A 20,728-nucleotide genomic window follows, 5' to 3' on the forward strand; every position below is an offset into this window, starting at 1 on the left:
GCCTTCTCCAAATTGCCAACTCTTCTGGTTGCATCCTCTAGCTTCTACCCATGCTGAGCGCATGCTCTCCTTATTTCTCTCTATGCAGACACCCTCAACATTTAGATTTGGGACAGTTGCTTGCTCTCTAACTTCAGATCTCTGAAAAGTTCAAAAGAAGTGTACGAATTTGAATTTAGTCTGACTCTTTGTTATTGTAAGGGTTAGAATGATGGTTCTTCCATCTTTCTACAACCTGGAACTGAAGCCCAAAGTTCCATATAACAAGTTTTTAAATAAACACTAAATATATACTTATTAACATAGAGAAATCTTAAAAATACTACTAAGTGAGAATTCAATTTGTTAAATGGTACAGTATGATAGACATTATATGATTTTTTAAAATACATAGCGATATGAGATAGTATTTATGTATATATTTATGTGTTCAGTGCATAAAAACAAACTGGAAGGGTACACAGAAAATTTATGGTAGTGATTATTCCTGGGGAGAAAGTAATATAAGAAATTTCAACTTTATCTGTAAAGTTATATTTCTTTTATAAAAAAGAAATATATATTAATGTCCGACTAGCACATAAAATGAAGTATCTCCAAGATCAAAAGCATCATCTATTCCTTATGATGTGCCACTATGAGCTTATTTAATGGCTTATCTAGAGCAGCTATTCTGCAGGCAAATGATAGACAGTTGTCTTTGATAATCCACAGTGTTGAGGATGTTCTAACTTTATACAGTATTGACCATACGTGAGTTTTATATTTTTGTTTTATATAGTACCTCTGGCTCAGTATTACCCCACTGAATCTCACACTTTTTCACATTCTAGAAGGGGTGGTAAGATAACTTTTTTTTCCTTAAGTGCATACAGTAAGTAGTTAGTATGTTAGATACTAAAAAGGTAATTTTATGTTATCTTCATACCAACCCTATGAAGAAGAGATAATCATTTCCCATTTTACTAAAAAGAACACTGAGATCCAAAGAAGTTAAATAACTTGTCTAAGCTTAAGCTATGAGGAAAAGTAGAACCAATGCTCAAAGCTCCATCTTCTAAAAAGAAGGTCAGTCATTTTGGTTGACACTGGGGTGAACTGCTCAGATACCTCATCTATGAAGATCTTATTTCCTCAGCTGCTGGGATGCCTCACAGATTGCCTCAGCTGCAGAAAGCCACCTTTCAAAAGAGGCCCACATTTAATGACTGAGTGATACACATGTGTAAGTGCCTGGTCCCTCAGCCCAACTTGTGACAACTTTGAATGACCAGCTACCCTAGTTACAGATCTCCCCATAAGCTAGTGCAAGGTGGTCAGTGGACCTGCATCATGAGTGAACTTTTTATTCTATGGAGTTCTACTTCCTTCCCATTCTTCTACAGGCGATATTGATCCCAGGGCACCCTGTAATAAACATCTTGCTCTCTAAATTCTGTCTCAGATTCTGCTTCCTGGAGAATCCAACCTACAACAAAATGTGATAAAATTCAATTAAAAATTTCATATAGACCTAATCTGAATACAGGTAGAGAAGAATATATTTAGAATATATAAAATTAACCATAAAAATGACAAGAGACGAATGCTGAATAAGCTGCTCTATTAGTTCCTAGTTTCTCTATACCAAACAACTTTGTTCCCTCCGACATTATCTTCCCTACCTACTCTATATTCTAATATTCTTATACTCTCTAAATAGATTTTATGGCCACCCTACTTGGCTAATCGCCGGATATCCTCTGCCTTTCTACTTTAAATATGCTGGATCTTCTTGTTTGGAAGGTTTTACAACAAAGAAAACATAATTGCAAATTAACAGATGTCAAGAACTTTTATGCAGTTCTTATATATTAATCAATCTCCTTTTCAGAAGACCCTGTTGTTGTTAGCTGTCGTCCAATCAGTCATTGACCCATAGCAACCCCATGCACAATGGAAGGAAACGCTTCCCTGTTCTGTACCATACCCATGATCAGCTGCATGATTGGTTGTTAAGATGTCAATGAAAGAAAGAACAGAAGAAAGACCGTTGTGATCCATGCTGGGTTTTCACTGGCTGATTTTCAGAAGTTAATTGCCAGCCCTTTCTTCCTAGTCTGTCTTAGTCCGGAAGCTCAGCTAAAACCCACTCATCATTGTAACACGCAAGCCTCCATTGACAGATGGGTGATGGCAGCGCTTGTGGTGCTTTGTCAGGAATCAAACCTGAGTTTGCTGAATGGAAGGTGAGAATTCTACCACTGAACCACCACTGAGCTTAGTAAGCCTAGATTTCTTCTTTACACTGACTGCAGATTCTACATTCTTGTTGGGGAGAAAAAGATTACACATATTAAACTCTTATACAACCAGAGAAAGCAAAATAGTAAGTATGTTAGAAGGAATATGTTAATCAGCAAGTAGGAAAAATACCACCACTGTAGTCCATAACAAGTCCCAGAAATCTTAAGAGTGGTGCATTCAGGCAAGCAAAGTTGTGGTTATAATAAAATAAATAAATGAGTGTATTTTAAAGTAGTTTGAATATTTTTGAATAACTTAGTAGCCAAGTAATTGTGAAGATAACTCTGCTTTACTATGTGGTGTGAAGCAGATATCAAGTGCTTTAGAAATTGAGAGAAGGAACCAGCTCAGCCAAGGAAAGCCAAAGAGAAGCTGGGCTACTTAAACTTTTGAAGAAAAAAATGGTGAAAGGGAAGATTTATATCAGTGAAAGCTTTGTTGCTTTTTCTCCTCATCTCTTATCTAGGAGTATACTGGCCACTACAGGATTTAGATGTTCACTTTTATACTTTTTAAATATCTTGTTTCAGAATTTAATTATTATTACCACACTCCCCATAATCATAAGTAAATACATAAAGCACAAAATAAAAGAAGGAAAGTGCTGCAATTTTTTTTTTTTTTTTTTTTACTTTTATTTTAAGCTGAATTTACTCCCAAGCCATAAGTTGTTGTTTCTTCAGTTTCTTCTGGGATATCTTTTCCTTCTGTGTAAACTCCTCTTCTGGTTTAGGAACAATTTGTTCCTTTTCAGTAAGGATCATCTCAATGTGGCAAGGGGAGCTCATGGATGGGTTAATTCGACCATGATCTCTGTAAGGAGCCGCGGGGCATCCTGGGGGCTTTGTTCACCTGGATGTGCTCAATGACCAGAGAATCTACATCTAAATCCTTTAGTTCAGCATTACTCTCTGCATTTTTAAGCATGCGGAGCAAAAGTTCAGCACTCTTTTTGGGCCACCGTCCCTGTGTTCAACCCCACGGTTAGGCCTGGGCACATCTACCAACTCCACCATTGTAACGTCGGAACAGCACACAGTGCTTCTGCATAGTGACATCTTTCAGATAATTGGTGGCTTTTCAGATATGCATACCCTTGATGGCCTGGGCAGTTTCATGGGTGTTCTTAAAATGCACTCGAAGATTTGAACCTCTTGATTGGCATGATTTTGTGGGATTTTCTGGGTCAAGTGAGTAGTGCACCATTTTGCTAGATCACCTCAGGCCGCTTACGGGAAGAGGGCAAAAAATATTTTTGTCCTTCTCTATTGAGCTCCTGTTGGGGCATTTGTATTCAGGTCACCTGTGTTTCCTCTCTTCTCCCTTCCTGCCAGAGTGTCCGCTATGCCCCTGTGCAGAAGGGGCAGCACGTTAAGTGCTGAAATGGGAGATGCCTTACATCTCAGATGAGTATCATGTCATCATTACTAGGAATCATAGGTAATGAAAATCAAATACGGATTGGCTCACTTCTTTCCCACAAGCCCCCCTGGCCCTCTGCCTGAAGAGATTGGCTCCCCTGTGCTGCCTGCAGTGCTTGCCTCACACAGGCCAGTCATGAGAGCAGTAAGGCTCCGTGCTCTGGCCTGCTGTAAGGGGTGAGCTATCTACAGTCAAAACCATTAACATGTTTCAAGGGTTTTATTTTTCTGGAGAGCAGAGAATAAAAAGTAATTAGAGAATCATTTTATGGTCAGCCTGAAACTCACACTACACTCTATGGAGGAAATACATAATTAGGTGGAAGAATGAAGAAGAAGTAACAAGGAAAATTTATAATTCCTTAAATGTGAAAGGGAGCCCTGGTGGCACAGTGGTTAAAATGCTCGGTTGCTAACCAAAAGGTCAGGTTTTCCAAACCACTAGCGGCTCCGTGGGAGACAGAGGTGGCAGTCTGCTTCCGTAAAGATTTACAGCATTGGAAACCCTATGGAGCAGTTCTGTTCTGTTCTGAAGGGTCGCTATGAGTCAGAATATACTCAACAGCAGTGAGTGGGTAAATGTGAAAAAATTGACAATAAAAAACCATGTGTTCAGCCAATTCCATTAATTGTCTATACTATAATGGGAAGATTTTAACCGGCTATATTAGAATGAATATGCTTTCTCTAGTGACCAAAGAAATCAAAGAGAAAAATATTCCGTGGTCAGCATAAGGTTATTGTTGTTGAATGGTATAGATAAATAATTTAGGGCCAATTAACTACAACATCATTTTCTGTGTCTCAATTATTTAGGTATGAGTGGTGAGATATCATCTTAATTTGCATTATGTTACACTGGTAGGAGACATCATATGGATAACAGCTTTCATGATCCCCAATGAAACTGTTACTTGGATTCGGCATACCAATGATTGAAATGTTTTTCTATCCAAATCCAATGCAGAACTTTCATTGTCCCCCAAGGTGGAGTAACAGGGACTGGATTGACCCTTCCACCTGAAATAACAAAACCAGCAAAGCTGGACACAGTATCTGAAACTATAGATCTCAAGACATTAGACATCAGACAATAAAAGATAGTAATTCCTGAAACCAAAACCAAACCCGTTGCCGTCCCATGGATTCTAACTCATAGCAACTCTATAGGACAGAGTAGAGCTGTCCTATAGGGTTTCTAAGGAGCAGCTGGTGATTTGGAACTGCTGATCTTATGGTTAGCAGCCAAATGTTTAAGATGGGAAAAAAAAAAAAAAAAAGAAAGAAAGAGCCATAGGATTCCTACAATTTACTACCTGGGGACAATTTCTAAGCTACAGTGCAGGGAGCAGGAATCCAGGCAATGTCCAGTTGTTGCCTGAGTTGAAGAGACAGACCTGAGAGTGCAGAGAGGCCAAAGTGGCTACAGTCTGATGGGCAAATCACCAGAGAGGAAAGAGTTGCACAGAGCGAGAACTCTGGGAAATCTGAAGAGTCCGTCTCGAGTATTTGACAGCTTGCTTGTCAGAGCATGTGTGTGAGGAAATTATATGTGGCCAGAAAAAGAACTACCAACAAAATAAGAAGGAATAACCATCAAAACTCACATACAGCTGAGGATAATGTCTGCTGTCACCAGCCAGACAGAAAAACTTCATAAATCATGGGGCATCACATAGAGAAGCAAGAGAGTCTTGCCACAAACATGGAAAAAATTAACCTAGACCAAATGTTGCTCTAGTTTTGCCCAACAAAGCTTAAAAGTGTGACCAATACAGACCAAACTCTTTTTCAAATGACTTAACTACATCTCAAACAAAAAGTAATATTTCTAGAAATACAAAACTATACAGCATCCAATAAGGTAAAATTTTCAGTGTTGGACATTGAATAAATAATTACCAGGCATGTAAAGAAACAGGAAAATACAATCTATATAAAGAAAAAAAAAGTCCAACCATCATAACTGATCCAGAAATAAAAAAGATGATAGATTTTATAGACAATGATATTAAAATAGTTATTATAATGGTATTTTGTATGTTCAAGAAGCTAGATGAAAGAATGTCCATATTATATAGAGACATGGAAGATATAAAAAGACCCAGATTAAATCCTCAGAGATGAAAATTGCAATATCTGAGATAAGAAAACATGATCGACAAGATTAATGACTGGGGTATACAATGCAGAAGAGAAGAAAAAAAGTGAATTTGAAGACATAGCAATAGAAACTTTCCAAAATAAAACATAGAGAGAAAAATAACTGAAAAAAGTAAACAGAGCAACAGGGAACTATGGAAGAACTTCAAGTGGCCAGAAAATCAGTAAGGATATAGAACAGTTTAACAACATTATTAATCACCTTGACCTAGTTGACATTCATGGAACACTCACCCCAAACCAGCTGAATGCACATTCAAGTGCACGTGAAACATTTACTAAAACCAAACCAAACTGTTGCCATCGAGTTGATTCTGACTCATAGCAACCCTATGGGACAGAGTAGAACTGTCCCATAGGGATTCCAAGGAGCGGCTAGTGGATTTGGAATGCCAACCTTTTGGTTAGCAACCTAATGCTTTACCACCGCACCACCAGGGCTCCAAAAAACGATTTACTAAAATGTTGTAGGATTCAGGAGCAATGTACAAAAATCCATTTCTATGTACTAGCAAGAAACATTCAGAAATAAAAATAATACCATTTATAATAACTTCAAAAATATGAAATATTTAGCAATATATTATAAAAGATGCTTAAGGCACACCTACCCAAAACTAAAAAATATTACTGAATAAAACTAAAGAAGACCTAAAAAAATGGAGAGATATACTATGTTAGTTGTTTGAAAGACTAATATTGTTAAGATGTCTCCTAAGCTTGTTGCACAGATTCAACACAAGCTCAATGTAATTTTTAGCAGGTATTTTGTAGAAATTTTGAAGCAGATTCTAAATTCATATGGAAATGTAAAGTTCCTAAAATTCCGAAACAATTGAAAAAGAAGACCCAAACTGGAAGACTTACATTATCTGATTATAAGATGCATGATAAAGCTACAGCAATTAAGACAGTGTGGCATCAAAAAAAGAAATAAACAAAATATGAAAAAAAATGAAATAATTACACGTCAGAAACAAAAAATTATAGAACCATTGTGAAAAAAGTATGCTTTTGCACTTGATAACAGAGCATAAATGGATAAATAACTAGAAAAATATAACACATTCAGCTTGATGAAAGAAGAAATAAAGAAGTATTAAAGAAATAAAAATTAACCAAAATCTCCCTTTCCTCCAAAATTCAGGCACAATTGATTGCTTCTCAATTTTAAGCAGCAGTTAAATTCTATCTTACATATGCCATTCTAGGAATTACAAAGAGTAAAAATTGCTCCACTCATTTGTGAAACCAATATAATTTTAATCCTATAATAACTAAAGTGAATGAAACAAAATAAAAATACAGACCCATTTTACTTATGAAGGACATGGAAATTATACTAAATAAAATAATCCAACATTGCATTAAAATCATATTTCATAATCAAATTTGATTTATTCAATGATTGCATGGATGATTCAGCAACAGAAAATCTATCAGTATAGTTATCACAGTAGTACCCCTACTCCTCAATTACTGACGCGGTTAGGTTCTAAAGACCAGGTCGTTATGTGAAAATCTTCATTATGCAAAAATGGAGGGTGACCACATCAGATCACAAATGGAGGATGACTAAATCATTTACCTAACTGCCAAATTACATTATTAAATAACTGCCGAATTACATCATTACAGAACTGCAAAATTACTTCATTACATAACTGCCAGAGAATCATGGCCCAGCCAAGTTGACACATAACCTTAACCATCACAGCCAGCGTTACTCTCATCTCGCGCCTCAGTGTTCATTACTGCCAGACATACCTTGTTAATGCACAAAATAGTTGGGTAGTAGATTGTTTACTATTGTTGTAAACAACGAGACAATAGTAAACAATGAAAAACATCAGATAATGAGATAGTCAATAAATGAGGAGCAGGTGTAGAATAAAAATTATAAAGTCATATGATTATCTCAATAAATGCAGAAAAGCTTTCGATATAATTCAACATTTACAAGCAGTAATAAGCATTACCATCTCCCAGATCTTGGTTTCTAAATACCAATCTCCAATAAAAGGAATTAGAGATTCTTGGAGAAAAGTCTGATTCTGTAGCTGGACAAGTAAAATAAAAGAAGGGCAAGGAACAGCTGGCAGGATCAGAAAATAAAGAAGTACTCAAAAATCAAAGGATGGGACATGGTAAAAGGATCTAGGAGATTCCAATGGCCAATGAACAAACAATCTGAGGGACAAGTTTACTTTATAATGCATTAGATTCCAAAGAATGAACTAAACATACATGTGGACACACTAAGTAAACGATTGAATAAATAAATGGGGAGAAGAGACAAATCTTCCTTACAGAATAACTCTAGATAATATAGACAGACACTGCTCACCTCAAAGAGGTGGAGCTACATCCTCCCAGAACCCCACTGATTGCGAGCTGAGCTAAATTTCTTGCTTCTAGATAACGGAGTATAAAAAGGAAGAGAGATGAAGAAAGGAGCTACTTTATAACAGAGAAATAGCAACACTCTCCTAATTAAGTGATCAAGGTTTACATCAAAAGTGATATCATGTGGTTATTATAGACCCTAGTTTGCTCAAGAAAATAACTCAGACAAACCCAAATTGAGGAAAATTCTGTAAAATACCTGCCCAGTAGTCCTCCAAACTGTCAAGGTCATGAAAAGAACAACAGAAAATCTATAACAAAGTAGAGGAGTCCAAGAAGATACAACAACTAAATGCAGTATGGTACCTACTTCTCACTTAATGACTATCTCGTTATCCCACATTTTGTATTTATGACAACTTTGAAATAAAAATTAAAAAAGCTAATGAAATTCAAATAAAGGTTAACTTTTAGTTAATATATAATATTGATCTCTTACTTTTGAAAAAATGCAGCATGAATAAAAATAATAACATTAAAGGAGTATATGGAAAGTGTACTATCTTTGTAACTTTTCCATAAATAAAAAATTATTCCCAATAAAAATTTTATTTAAAAGATAAAACACAAACAAAATCTTTTAGCTTTATTAGTGTGATCTGTGCATTTTTCTAAATTATGTTGTATTTCAATTTAATGTTTACTTAAAAAATTCAACATCTATTCACGATTTTAAAAAAGCAACTTTGCAAACCAGAAATAGAAGTGCATGCCTTATTTTGACAAGGGTTGTATACCACAAACCAATAGTAAAATATTGAAAAAAAAAAAGCTCATTAGATGCTCTCTTCTAAGATTAGGAACAATATAAAGATGACACTATCACTACTGTTTAACATAGTAAAATATTTGAGGTACTAGTTCTATTATAACGATAGACTAACTAGAAATTGGTATACAAAAATAATGTCTTTTTCATAATAGTGGTATAAACTATCAAACATTTGCAATTTATCCTAATCAAATATATATAATGATTCTTATAGAGAAAAACTTTATGCCCCAATAAGAGACAGAAGATGATTAATTCCATGCTCTTGGATGAGACGATTTAATATTTTAAGGACACCAGTTCTCAAAAATTATCTCAAAATATAAATACATGTTTATATATTAAGAGTAGTTTTAAGCAAAATTTCAATTGGGTATTTGATAAAGAGTTCTGAAATTTATATGGGAGAATAAAGTCAACTTTGAAAACAATGTGTAAATTGATGTAAGGGGTTGCCTATGAGAAATTATGAAATACTGTAATGACATAGCAATGAAATCAGCACAAGAACAAGGGAACTGAATAGTTTAGAGATAAACCACTTACTTACAGGGATTTTGGGAACATAATACATAATAACATCGATACCTAAATCATTGGAGAAAAAAGGATATTTCTATGTCTCACTTTATGGAGATAAGTAAATTTAGACAGCTATAAAAGACCATGTACAAAATGGACTCCACTTGGATTAAAGACTTAAAACAAAAGGTAAAACTGTTAAATTAATATAAAGAAATATAGGAGAACATCTTTGTGACCTTGTGGGGAAAAACGTCTTTAAATATTTACAAATAATAAACAGTAAAATAAAATTAAAAAAATGTATTTTTATCAAAGAAACAGCCCATGGAAAAAGTTTACAAATGGATGACAAATTGTGATATTTTAGAAGTATAAATATGGCAAGATAATAATATATAGACTATAAAGAATCTACTGGAAATAATAAAAAAAATCAATAGCCATCCTAGAAAAATGGACAGAGGACACAGACTAGAAATCTGAAAACAGGAACCTCTAAAATCTTGCAAGCATATTTTGAAATGCTCAAACTCATTAGTAATCAGAGAAATGCAATTAAAATGGCTGAAGAATATAAATTTTCATCTGTTAGGTTGGATAATGTTAAGTGGGGCCAGGGATCATATGACATCAGACTGAAAATGTGTATAGGTGCAATTGTACTGGACAGTATTCTAGAAGTAATTTGTCAATTAATTAACTGCATACTTTATGAATTGGCAGCTCATCTCCTGGGAATATATTTTAAAGAAATTTTCACACATCCCTGAAGTGGATATGTAAGCAGATGTTGCCCACAATGTTATTGTTCATGGTAGTAGAAGTTGAGGAGCATCCATGACCTGGGGAGTAACTGGATAAAACATGATGAAGACAGTCCATGGAAGACAATTTGGTTAGATGCGATAGACTAGACATTCACAAAGCAACATGGATACCTGGTGACATAAGTAACAGATTGAGATCTATAGCAGAATTTGCACAAATTTAAAACTCATGCTTATATATCACAACATACATTTTGCAAGAAAACTTTTTTTTTTTTTTTAAGGTGTACTTTAGTTCTTGGAATCTCTGGTGGTATAGTGGTAAGAGCTATGGCTGTTAACCAAAAGGTCAGCAGTTCTAATCACCAGGTGCTCCTTGGAAACTGTATGGGGCAGTTCTACTCTGTCCTGTAGGGCTGCTGTGAGTCAGAATGGACTCAATGGCAACAGGTTTTGTTTTTGGTTTTTAGTTCTCAGAATGATTGCACATGGGAGAAGGAGTTGAAATGGCGGCTGGTAAAAATAGGGAAAAGTAAATTTAAAAGTATACATCTAAGTAAAGAAGATGTCAGGACAAAGCTTCTTGTAAGAGGTAGTGATGAATACAGTCAATGACAAATTTTTTCCTTCCAAGCTATCCCCACCTATTTATTTTATTGCAATAGATCACAATGTTTGTGCTATTTTGACTCCCATGGGACTATATGATAGCTAATGAGACATCATGCTACGCATTTACTTACTTCATCCTTAAATCCTTGAAAACCCCTGACTCACTCCAGGAGGCATGATGCAACTCCTCATTAAGCAGTTTAAGAAACAAAGAACTTTTAATTAGGTGGTTTGATAAAAATTCTGTCCCATAATGGATTATGTAAGCTTTCTGCTTGGCAATAATTTCTACTACTAAGTGAATCCGTTGAGATTAGCTCTCTCTGATAGCCTAATAAATAAATGCATGTATCAGAGAAGCTGTGTGAGGGGGCATTCTTCCTTTTATCCACTCCTCTAATTCACTTACCCAGATGTGACAACTATGTGAACAGTTTTGAAAAGCTTGGCAAGAGCTGATTTCTTTCCCTTTGTTAATATTTTATGAACATAACAGGTATTTCCCCACCTCTCTATATGTGTATGTCTAAAATTCCTAATTAGATTTGCTTCTTTTGCAGGAACCCCCAGAATTATGTGTCATATAATATTTATTACATTTTTTAATGAAATAGATTTATACTTATTACAGAAAATTTGGTATACACATGTACCAGGCATAAGTCAGACAATTATAAATGAGAGTGGGCAAATTTTTTATTTTTTACAATTTATTTAATCTTGTTCTTCAATAGGCAAACTATTCTATTCCAGGGTGTTCATTTTGCCCCCCATATATTTTTGCAGTATAACACAAATATTATCCCAATCCCTGACAAGTTCAAAGCTTAGTTAAACCCAAAACTAAACCTGTTGCCATTGAGTTGATTCTGACTCATAGTGACCTATAGGACAGAGTAGAACTACCCCATAGGGTTTCCAAGGAGCGGCTGGTGGATTCGAACTGTTGACCTTTTGGTTAGCAGCCTAGCTCTTAACCACTGCACCACCAGGGCTCCAAAACTTAGTTACTTTGGTTTAAATACTCTGTCTTTCAGAATTTACCCCCCTTTCCCCAATCTTAAATGTTCTCTGTTTGTGTTTTCCATGGTGGTGTTAGGCTGCCGTCTCCACCATGGGTTTAGTCATTTTGTCCAGGGATGAGTGTTCAAATCTATATACTTCTTATCCCAACTGCTTGTATGCCAGGTCTTTTGGCTACATTTTTTCACATTACGCATATCTGTGTGAAACCCTGCAATTTTCTAATATTATTTGATAAGTGGTAGTCCAAATTTCTTCTCATTACTTTCTTCTTTCCAAGCTGTCCTCACCCACTTATTCTTCTGTATCAATTTTATAATCACTTTGTCAACTTCCAAAATAATCCTCCCTGCTTTGAGTTTGATTGAAATTGCATTATACTTACACGTTCACTGGGGAGAATTGAAATTTTCATAATATATGTCTTCCTAGTCCAGAACATTTATTCAGGTGATGTTTATGTCCCTCAGTAAGGTTCAGTATTTTTTTTTTTTTTACATAATTTCTATTTGATTTCTTGTCAAGTTTTTCCTTAGTTACATTATTTGTATGCACTTGCAAATTTATATATTGCATTTTCAAATTGCTTGTATCTAATTGATATAAGTGTGGACTTCTTCAGTACCATTGGTTCTTGATGATATGCTTCCTCCTGAAATGGTTGAATGTTGACCAGCTCTTTTTGGTATAGTGCTTCTGTGTATTCCTTCCATCTTCTTTTGATACTTCCTGCGTCATTTAATATTTTCCCCACAGAATCCTTCAATATTGAAACAGGAGGCTTGAATTTTTTCTTCAGTTCTTTCAGCTTGAGAAATGCCGAGTGTGTTCTTACCTTTTGGTTTTCTACCTCCAGGTCTTTGCACATTTCATTATAATACTTCATTTTCTCTTCTAGAGCTGCCCTTTGAAATCTTCTGTTTAGCTCTTTTACTTTATCATTTCTTCCTTTTGCTTTAGCTACTCGATGTTCGAGAGCAAGTTTCAGTCTCTTCTGACATCCATTTAGGTCTTTTTTTCTCTCTTGTCTTTTTAATGACCTCTTGTCTTGTTAATGACTTCTTGCTTTCTTCATGTATGATGTCCTTTCACAACTCAGCTGGTCTTTGGTTATTAGTGTTCAACACATCAAATCTATTCTTGAGATGGTCTCTAACTTCAGGTGAGATACATGCCTTTGTATAGTCAACAAAACACAGGTAAACATCTTTCTGGTATTCTGTGCTTTCAGCCAGGATCCATCTGACATCAGCAATGATATCCCTAGTTCCACGTTCTCTCTTGAAACTGGCTTGAAATTCTGGTAGTTCCCTGTTGATATACTGCTGCAGCCACTTTTGAATGATCTTCAGCAAAATTTTACTTGCCTGTGATATTAATGATACTGTTCAATAATTTCCACATTCGATTAGATCACCTTTCTTTGGAATAGGCATAAATATGTATCTCTTCCAGCCAGTTGATCAGGTAGCTGTTTTCCACATTTCTTGGCATAGACAAGTGAGCACTTTCAGCACTGCATCTGTTTCTTGAAACATCTCATTTGGTATTCCATCAATTCCTGGAGCCCTATTTTTCATCAATGCCTTCAGTGCAGCTTGGACTTCTTCCTTCAGTATCATTGGTTAAATTGATTGAACTTGCAATCAGGATGCATTGATAATTACTGGTGACTGGAATGCAAAAGTTGGAAACAAAGAAAAAGGATTTGCTGGTAGTTGGAAAATATGGTCTTGGTGATAGAAATGATGCCAGAGATCACATGATAGAATTTTCAAGACCAACGACTTCTTCATTGCAAATACCTTTTTTCACCAAAATAAACGGTGACTATACATGTGGACCTCACCAGGTGGAATAAACAGGAATCAAATTGACTACATCTGTGGAAAGAGACAATGGAAAAGTGCAATATCATCAGCCAGAATAAGGCCAAGGGCCAACAGTGGAACAGAACAATTTGTACAGCATATATGCATATGTACATTATATATATGTTGTTGCTGTGTGCAGTCGAGTTGATTCTGACTCATAGCAACACTATATGACAGAGTAAAACTGCCTATTGGGTTTCTTAGGCTGTAATCTCTACAGAAGCAGATAACCAGGTCTTTTCTTCCACAGAGCTGCTGGTGGGTTCGAACCATTGACCTTTTGGTTAGCAGCCAAGCACTTAACTATTGTGCTACCGAGGGCTCCTATATATAGGATCTTAAGTAAGTAGAGTGATAATAATAATAGAAATATGTGGAAAATTTTAATAATAAATCAGTCAGTCATCATGAATAAAGATAGGATATCAAGGAAAAGGCCTGTATTTCATCAACTTTCTTAACTAGTGGCACAACATCTAGACTATTTTATTTAATCCTGAATGACAAAAATCAAGGGAAATATTGACAAGCATTGGTGCATAGAAAGGATTTCTTTGATTGTTGGATGGGCGTAAAATCTTGACCCTTTATATTTACAGAATATGAGAATTAGGGAGACAGTATACCTGTTTTCAAACATTTGAAAGGCTGCCAGATAGAAGAGAAGAAACATGGATTTGATGTGGCCGGCAAGGCACACTAAAGCCAAAGGACACAAGTTACAGTGGAAAAGAGTTTTAAGACTATAAGCACTTGATTCTCCTGAAAAAGAAATGTTGACCTTGGCAGACACCGAGTTTCTTAGTATCAAAAGTATATAAGCCGAGTGAGGACAATAAGGTGTTGGGACTATTCCAGACAGTGAGGTATTGGGGCTAGTCCCTCAGTGGAGGATGGATTTAGGTGATATATAAGTCTCTTCTGACAATGAATCTAGGATTACATAAAAAAATCCACATACCAATCAGTTTCCTATTTTTCATGATGATAGTTTCAGCCATGTTTAGCATTGATTTAAACCTCAAGGCTTTTGCAACCAGAACCCACACCACCTTTCAAAATTCAAGGGTTTCCCAGCCTCTGTTTTCCCTTTGGCAAGCATAACTTCCTGTTTTGAAGAAAGGGAAAAAAACCCAAAGGTATCATACACATCAAAGAGCTCTTGAAATATAACATTTTGATGAGTTAAGAAGGAAAGCAGTGAGAAGTAAGTATGGATTAAATGTCCTTTAAAAAAAAGGGCATTAAAAATTGATGGAACAGCACCTGGAAAACCACTCTGAGGATTTTGCCAAGCCCCTAATATTTGAAATATTGTTTGTTACACTTGACAAAGTCAACCCTGCTGAGTATCTCAAAAGATATTGCCACTACGGGTTGGCAAAGCAACCCGTAAATAGACAGTCCAAGTTTTCAAACAGTTTCTTCAGTTCAGAAACAAAATACAGTCCAATTCTTTCTTAGTGAATGAGAGTTTCCTGGACCACTTCCAATAGAGGGAAATAAATTTGAAAACACACAGCCATTGAAAATAGCATCCTTGATATAATTATTTTCCTTCTAATCATGAAAACTCATACCTCAATTTTATATAGTATATTTTTGTGTACCTGCTGGTTTTGATTTTGTTGTGGTTTTATTCCAACAGAATAAGTATACTGTTTTATGTATATTGCTCCTTCTAAAATCACAGCATTACTGCTTTTTTCTTACGCTTTCTATGCTCTTCTCTCCCTATCTCTTGACTCTTTTCCTCTAGTCCACATTGTCTCAGCCAGGAATTGCACCCATTTTCCTTTTCGCCATTTCCTGAACCAACAGGCATGGCAGTAGGATTCTCAGCAGCCATACGGTAAAGAGGCGACAGAGATGGAAGTCAAACACTGAGAATGGCAGAGAAGTCCCAGCCACTGGTGACTGTTGAGGTACCATACCAGTTCAATAATGACCTTTCCAAATTTTTTCATTTGTTTGAAATGAAAGTTTGTTTATGTCACATTTAATTTGAATTTTCAGTTGTATGTAGCCAAATTTCATTTTAATTGATTAATCAATGGGGTCAGAGAATAAGCAAGAAATAGCCCCTACTTAACCCCCAGATTAACTAAAATGCCTTCTGCTCTGGGAAACATTCATTGATCCCAGAAAACTGATAAGATTTCCTTTTCCTGTTCTCTCGTATCACCTCATGACATTTACAGTAGAATTGTGATTGTTGGACTGTCTCTCTCTCTCTCACTGTGTATGACTAGTGGACCAGGAGAAAAAACAATGTGCCAGAAGGCCTGGCATGCAGGAGGTACTCAGTATATGTTGAACTCATTTGTAAATAAAAGTCCAAGAAGGAAGTCAAGGTAGTAGTCCGTTTCAGGGAAATATGGTAGCCAATAAGATGGCTAATACTACTAGCAAGACTTGATGGGAGCACGGGCCTGTAAGGAAGAACGAGAATACCACCAGGCTACCAAGGCAGCAACTGGGACTGACATGTGAGAGGACACCTAGTCAAATGACCAAGGTAGCAGCACATTTATGCCATTTGGTGCACAAGGTCATACAGGGCTAATGCACCCTTCGTTAGAGAGTCTTTAATTCCTCTTTTAGATTTATGCTAATACAGTAGCCATTAGCCACATTTGGTTACTGAGCACTTGAAACGTGGCTAGTGTGAACTGAGATGTGCTGTAAGCATAAAATACACACCAGATTTCAAAGACATAGTACAGAAAATAATACAAAATCTCTCAGTAACAATTTTAATATTAATTACATGTTGAAATGATATTTGGGGTTAAATAAGGTATATTATTAAAATTCATCATGTTGTACTTTTTTAATGTGATGACTAGAATATTTAAAGTTCCATATACTGTTTGTATTTTGTTTTATAATATCTTTTTATTGGATAGTGCTGCTCTAGATTAAAAATCTGATGATCTAAAGTGTGGGTACACTGGCATGTGGTTGGCAACAAAGGAGAACTTTACCAATATGAAATATAAAAACTTTTTTTTTTTAGCATTTTGTTCTCTGCTTGCTCTAACCCCACTCCATTAGTAGCACTGATAAACTGATAAAAAGAAACTCATTCTTAGTCCATCTCCTAAACCATCAGAAACCAGCATTTTTCTTTGTTTCTAAAATGTTGAGGTACTTCAGCATTCTGGCCTAATTCCTTTTGACTTTCATTCTATATACATGCTCTGTATAATCCCATGTATCCCATGTCATCGAGATCCAGGGTAAACTCATGCCACAGATATGCTTCCATTCTCACTTCCCTCTATATGCATGTCAAACCTCAGTAATCAATCATCCCATTTTTTTCATGTGAAAGTATATTGCCTGAAAGCCTTTTTCAACTCAGCACTCCAAGAAAATGCTAAAATATTTGAGAGTAGAAACGCAGGATGAAATCTTTTTGCCATTCCTGATCCATATGTTAAATTTCTTCAAATTTTCATTTCCATGCTGGAAGTTTTTCCAGAACTTCATACACACAGAGCCAACTGCTTGCTTACTGAACACTAATGTCTGAAGTTGAATTAAATCTTTCGCTTTTCACTCTTAATCCTCTCCTTGTGTGTATCTTCTCTTTCCATGATGAATGGCACCGTCATCCTTTCAGTTGTGCAAGCAAAAATCTAAATGTGAACCCTGAATCGTCTTTTTCCTTCACCCCCAACTATAATCAATTACCAAATCTTGTCAGTTATACGTTCTAAATATTTTTGAGTTCTTCCATTATCCTTCTGTTATTACCCTAATTCAAGATTTTGTCATCTCTTACCTAGATTACTAAAGTGGATGCAAGTTTTGTCATTTCCAATTCATCCTCCATTATTGAAGCCATAGCAATCTTTCTAAAACACACTTTTCTGCTCTTTGTTCTGTAAAATCTTCACATTGGCCTTAGAAGAAAGTCTAAACTCCACCATAATGCTATTTTTTCATGATTGTCTTGACTCTCTACACTTATCTTCTGTCCTCCCATTCTCTTCCAACTCTATGCTCCCGTAACAGTATCTTGCTTGCAGTATTTTGTATGTGCTATTTCTTCTACTTCCTAATTCTTCCTCGTCTTTGGATGCTCAGTTTGTATTTCATAGAGCTCTTTGAAAATCTCATATGCTCTTTATTAATTCATTCAACAAACACATATTTAGCATGTAACATATGCCTAGGCATTGTGCTGGTGAACACGAGCAAGAACAATACTGTTTTTGTATGTACAGTACTGTTAATTTACTGGGAAGACTTATACTAATTAAATAATCACACAGATATATAATTATTATAATAACTACAAGATAAGATGTAATTTAAAAATTATACCAGCAATTTTTATATCTACTCACCTTGGAGCAGATGTGCTTTACTAGGAGGGTGCAAACAAAGAAACCAAAAAAAAAGCATACTTACATATCCTCTCATAAATATGTAAACCCAAAGCCAACAGGCACCCTTTTGTATGGGAAAGGATATAACTGGATCTTGAGTTTACCTTGGTGTGTATGTATGACCCTAAAATGACCTGTAATTGAAGAGGCTGCATAGGTCTGGCTCGCTATTATTAGTCCCCATTGCTAACTCCCACATTATCTCATGATCTTATTTTTCTCTCCCGCTGCAGTCTCTATACAAATTTTAAGATTAACCAACGTTCCTCCTTGGAGGGTGGAAAACAAGGGATAATAGTCTAGGAATGAAAACCCAAACAAAACACCCATTTTGGGACAAGAAAACTAAGATCTCACCAGATAACCCCCAAGAAAAGATTACCTCATCTGGGACGTGACCACCTCAAGGGGAACTAACACAAAATTCTAAGACCCATAATCCTGTCCCTATAAAGCGTTTGACCAATCTCCAGTGGGGGAAACAGGTTTTTGGAGGAATCTATTCCCCTCTGTCTCCTATATATACATATGTAATAAACTCTTGCTGCTCACCTCACCTCTGTCTCAGAATTGGCTATTGTGGCAGGTGGCTCCAGTCTGCATTATTGCGGTAACATAATCTTGGTATACAGAGCTCAGGGGAAGGAATAGAACATTTTTTCTAAGGAAACTAGGACACTTGTGGGAAGGAATGGAACTAGACATCAACCTCTTCTCTTTGGGAATTAAAATGCCAGAAACTTGCCACAGTTGATTGGGTGAACCTGGTTCATTTTCCTGTCAGAGGAAGATCTTAAAGAGGAACACACTGAGGGAACAGAGTCCAGGCTGTTAACCTGGTCTCTAAACAAGGACTCAATTCATAGGACAGAACTAATCTAAAAGAGCATGTACATGAGATTGAAGCCCCTGTGTAGCTAGTTCTACTTTTGTAAAAATTGGGCTTTGGAGAACATGAGTGTAGTATTGTAATCAAGCATGAACCATCACACTAGGGCTAAAAGAAACCTAGACCACAGGGATACAGCCATAGCCCTCCGCGCAAGATCCATGTTTAACAGGGATTCCAGGTACCATAAGCAAAGCCCTGCTGTGAGCGGTCTGCTCAGACATTTGAGCGCTGTCTTGTTTTTTTTCCCAGTGCTCTCTTTCTATGCCTGGAATTTAGAATTACTCCTTTGGACTGAGTAACTCTTGAGGTACTTGGGCAATTCAGAAGCAAATGACCTTAAGATAATGATGGGGAGCTTCATACCAAGAAGAACATGAGGGAAATTTAATAGTAAGAGACTGTTTGTTTTCCAAGTTAGTGAAATAGGTTATACCAATTACATTATGAATTGTTAACATTTCTGTAAAAGAAAGGTATACAGAGCACTCCCAGTGAGTATACATTTTTCTCTTGGAAATGAGAAACCAGAGATGTGCACAACAGGGAAATATAATGATTTGATTGACATGGAAGGTAGATAATTCTGTGCATATGAAGATGGATTTAAAAGAGATTCCAAACCAGTGGCTGTTGAGTTGATTCTGACTCATGGTGACCCCATGTGTATCGGATTAGAGCTGTGCTCCTTAGGGTTTTCAGTGGTTGATTTTTCAGAAGTAGATCACCAGGCTTTTCTTCCCAGGCACCTCTGGGTGTACTCAAACCTCCAACCTTTCAATTAGCACCAGAGCACATTAACCATTTCACTGCCCAGGGATTCCTAGAGGGATTAGACATCAGGTAATACCCAGCATTGAAATGGGTTATTTATGAAGTCACAAGGTAGAATGATTTATAATAGTCTTCTACCCTGTTAAGAAAATCACCTTCTTTTCTCACTGTAACATGTAATAGGTAAGGTAATCATAGCAAACAAAACAGAACAAAGCAAACAAGCAAGCAAACAAAAACAGAGCAGAACCCAAACAAACCTTATGCAACTTAAACAAACACGAGAATTTTCTTAGGGTTCACCACCTCTGTTTTCTTCTCTTCTCAGTCAGAAGATTCTGGATGCCTCCTCCTAATAGTAACCCAGTATCAGAAAGGAGAGTTAGGAAGATATGTATCCACACTTAACAGAGGTAATCAGACAATGTAAATCTGAAGACTGACAGAGGTCAAGGAAAAACTCTAAGGTCCTCCATTCCAAGTGTCTCATTTTGCAAACGAAGGGACTCAACCTATGGGAGGAAAAGTGGCACAGCTGGAACCAAAACTCCAATAAAACAATAAGACCCTTGCGATAAAACAATTTTGCAAGGAATTCTTTTGCCGGGCAGGTGTCTGAGAGGGAGTGAACTCTAAAAGGAGAAAGTGCTGATCTTTTGCTTTCTCTGGGGCCAGGCTCCATAAACTGTAATTGGGCAGATCTGGAAATGCTGTCAATTTCTCTGCTGCTACTAAAGGCATAGCAGGGCTACTGTGTTGACACTGATGATCAGAATACTAGCAGAGGGCAGCGAGAGGCGCTTCTCTACTCCTCTC

The 20,728-nt window shown here is 36.3% G+C and overlaps 1 pseudogene; it reads right to left on the minus strand.

Annotated features, from left to right (window-relative positions):
* Positions 1 to 2,918: 2,918 nt before the first annotated feature.
* Positions 2,919 to 3,513, minus strand: LOC101345554 (60S ribosomal protein L17 pseudogene; annotated as a pseudogene).
* Between the last annotated feature and the right edge of the window lie 17,215 nt (positions 3,514 to 20,728).

This window comes from Trichechus manatus, unplaced genomic scaffold (assembly GCF_000243295.1).
Source record: "Trichechus manatus latirostris isolate Lorelei unplaced genomic scaffold, TriManLat1.0 scaffold00078, whole genome shotgun sequence".
Classification (NCBI taxonomy): Eukaryota; Metazoa; Chordata; class Mammalia; order Sirenia; family Trichechidae; genus Trichechus; species Trichechus manatus.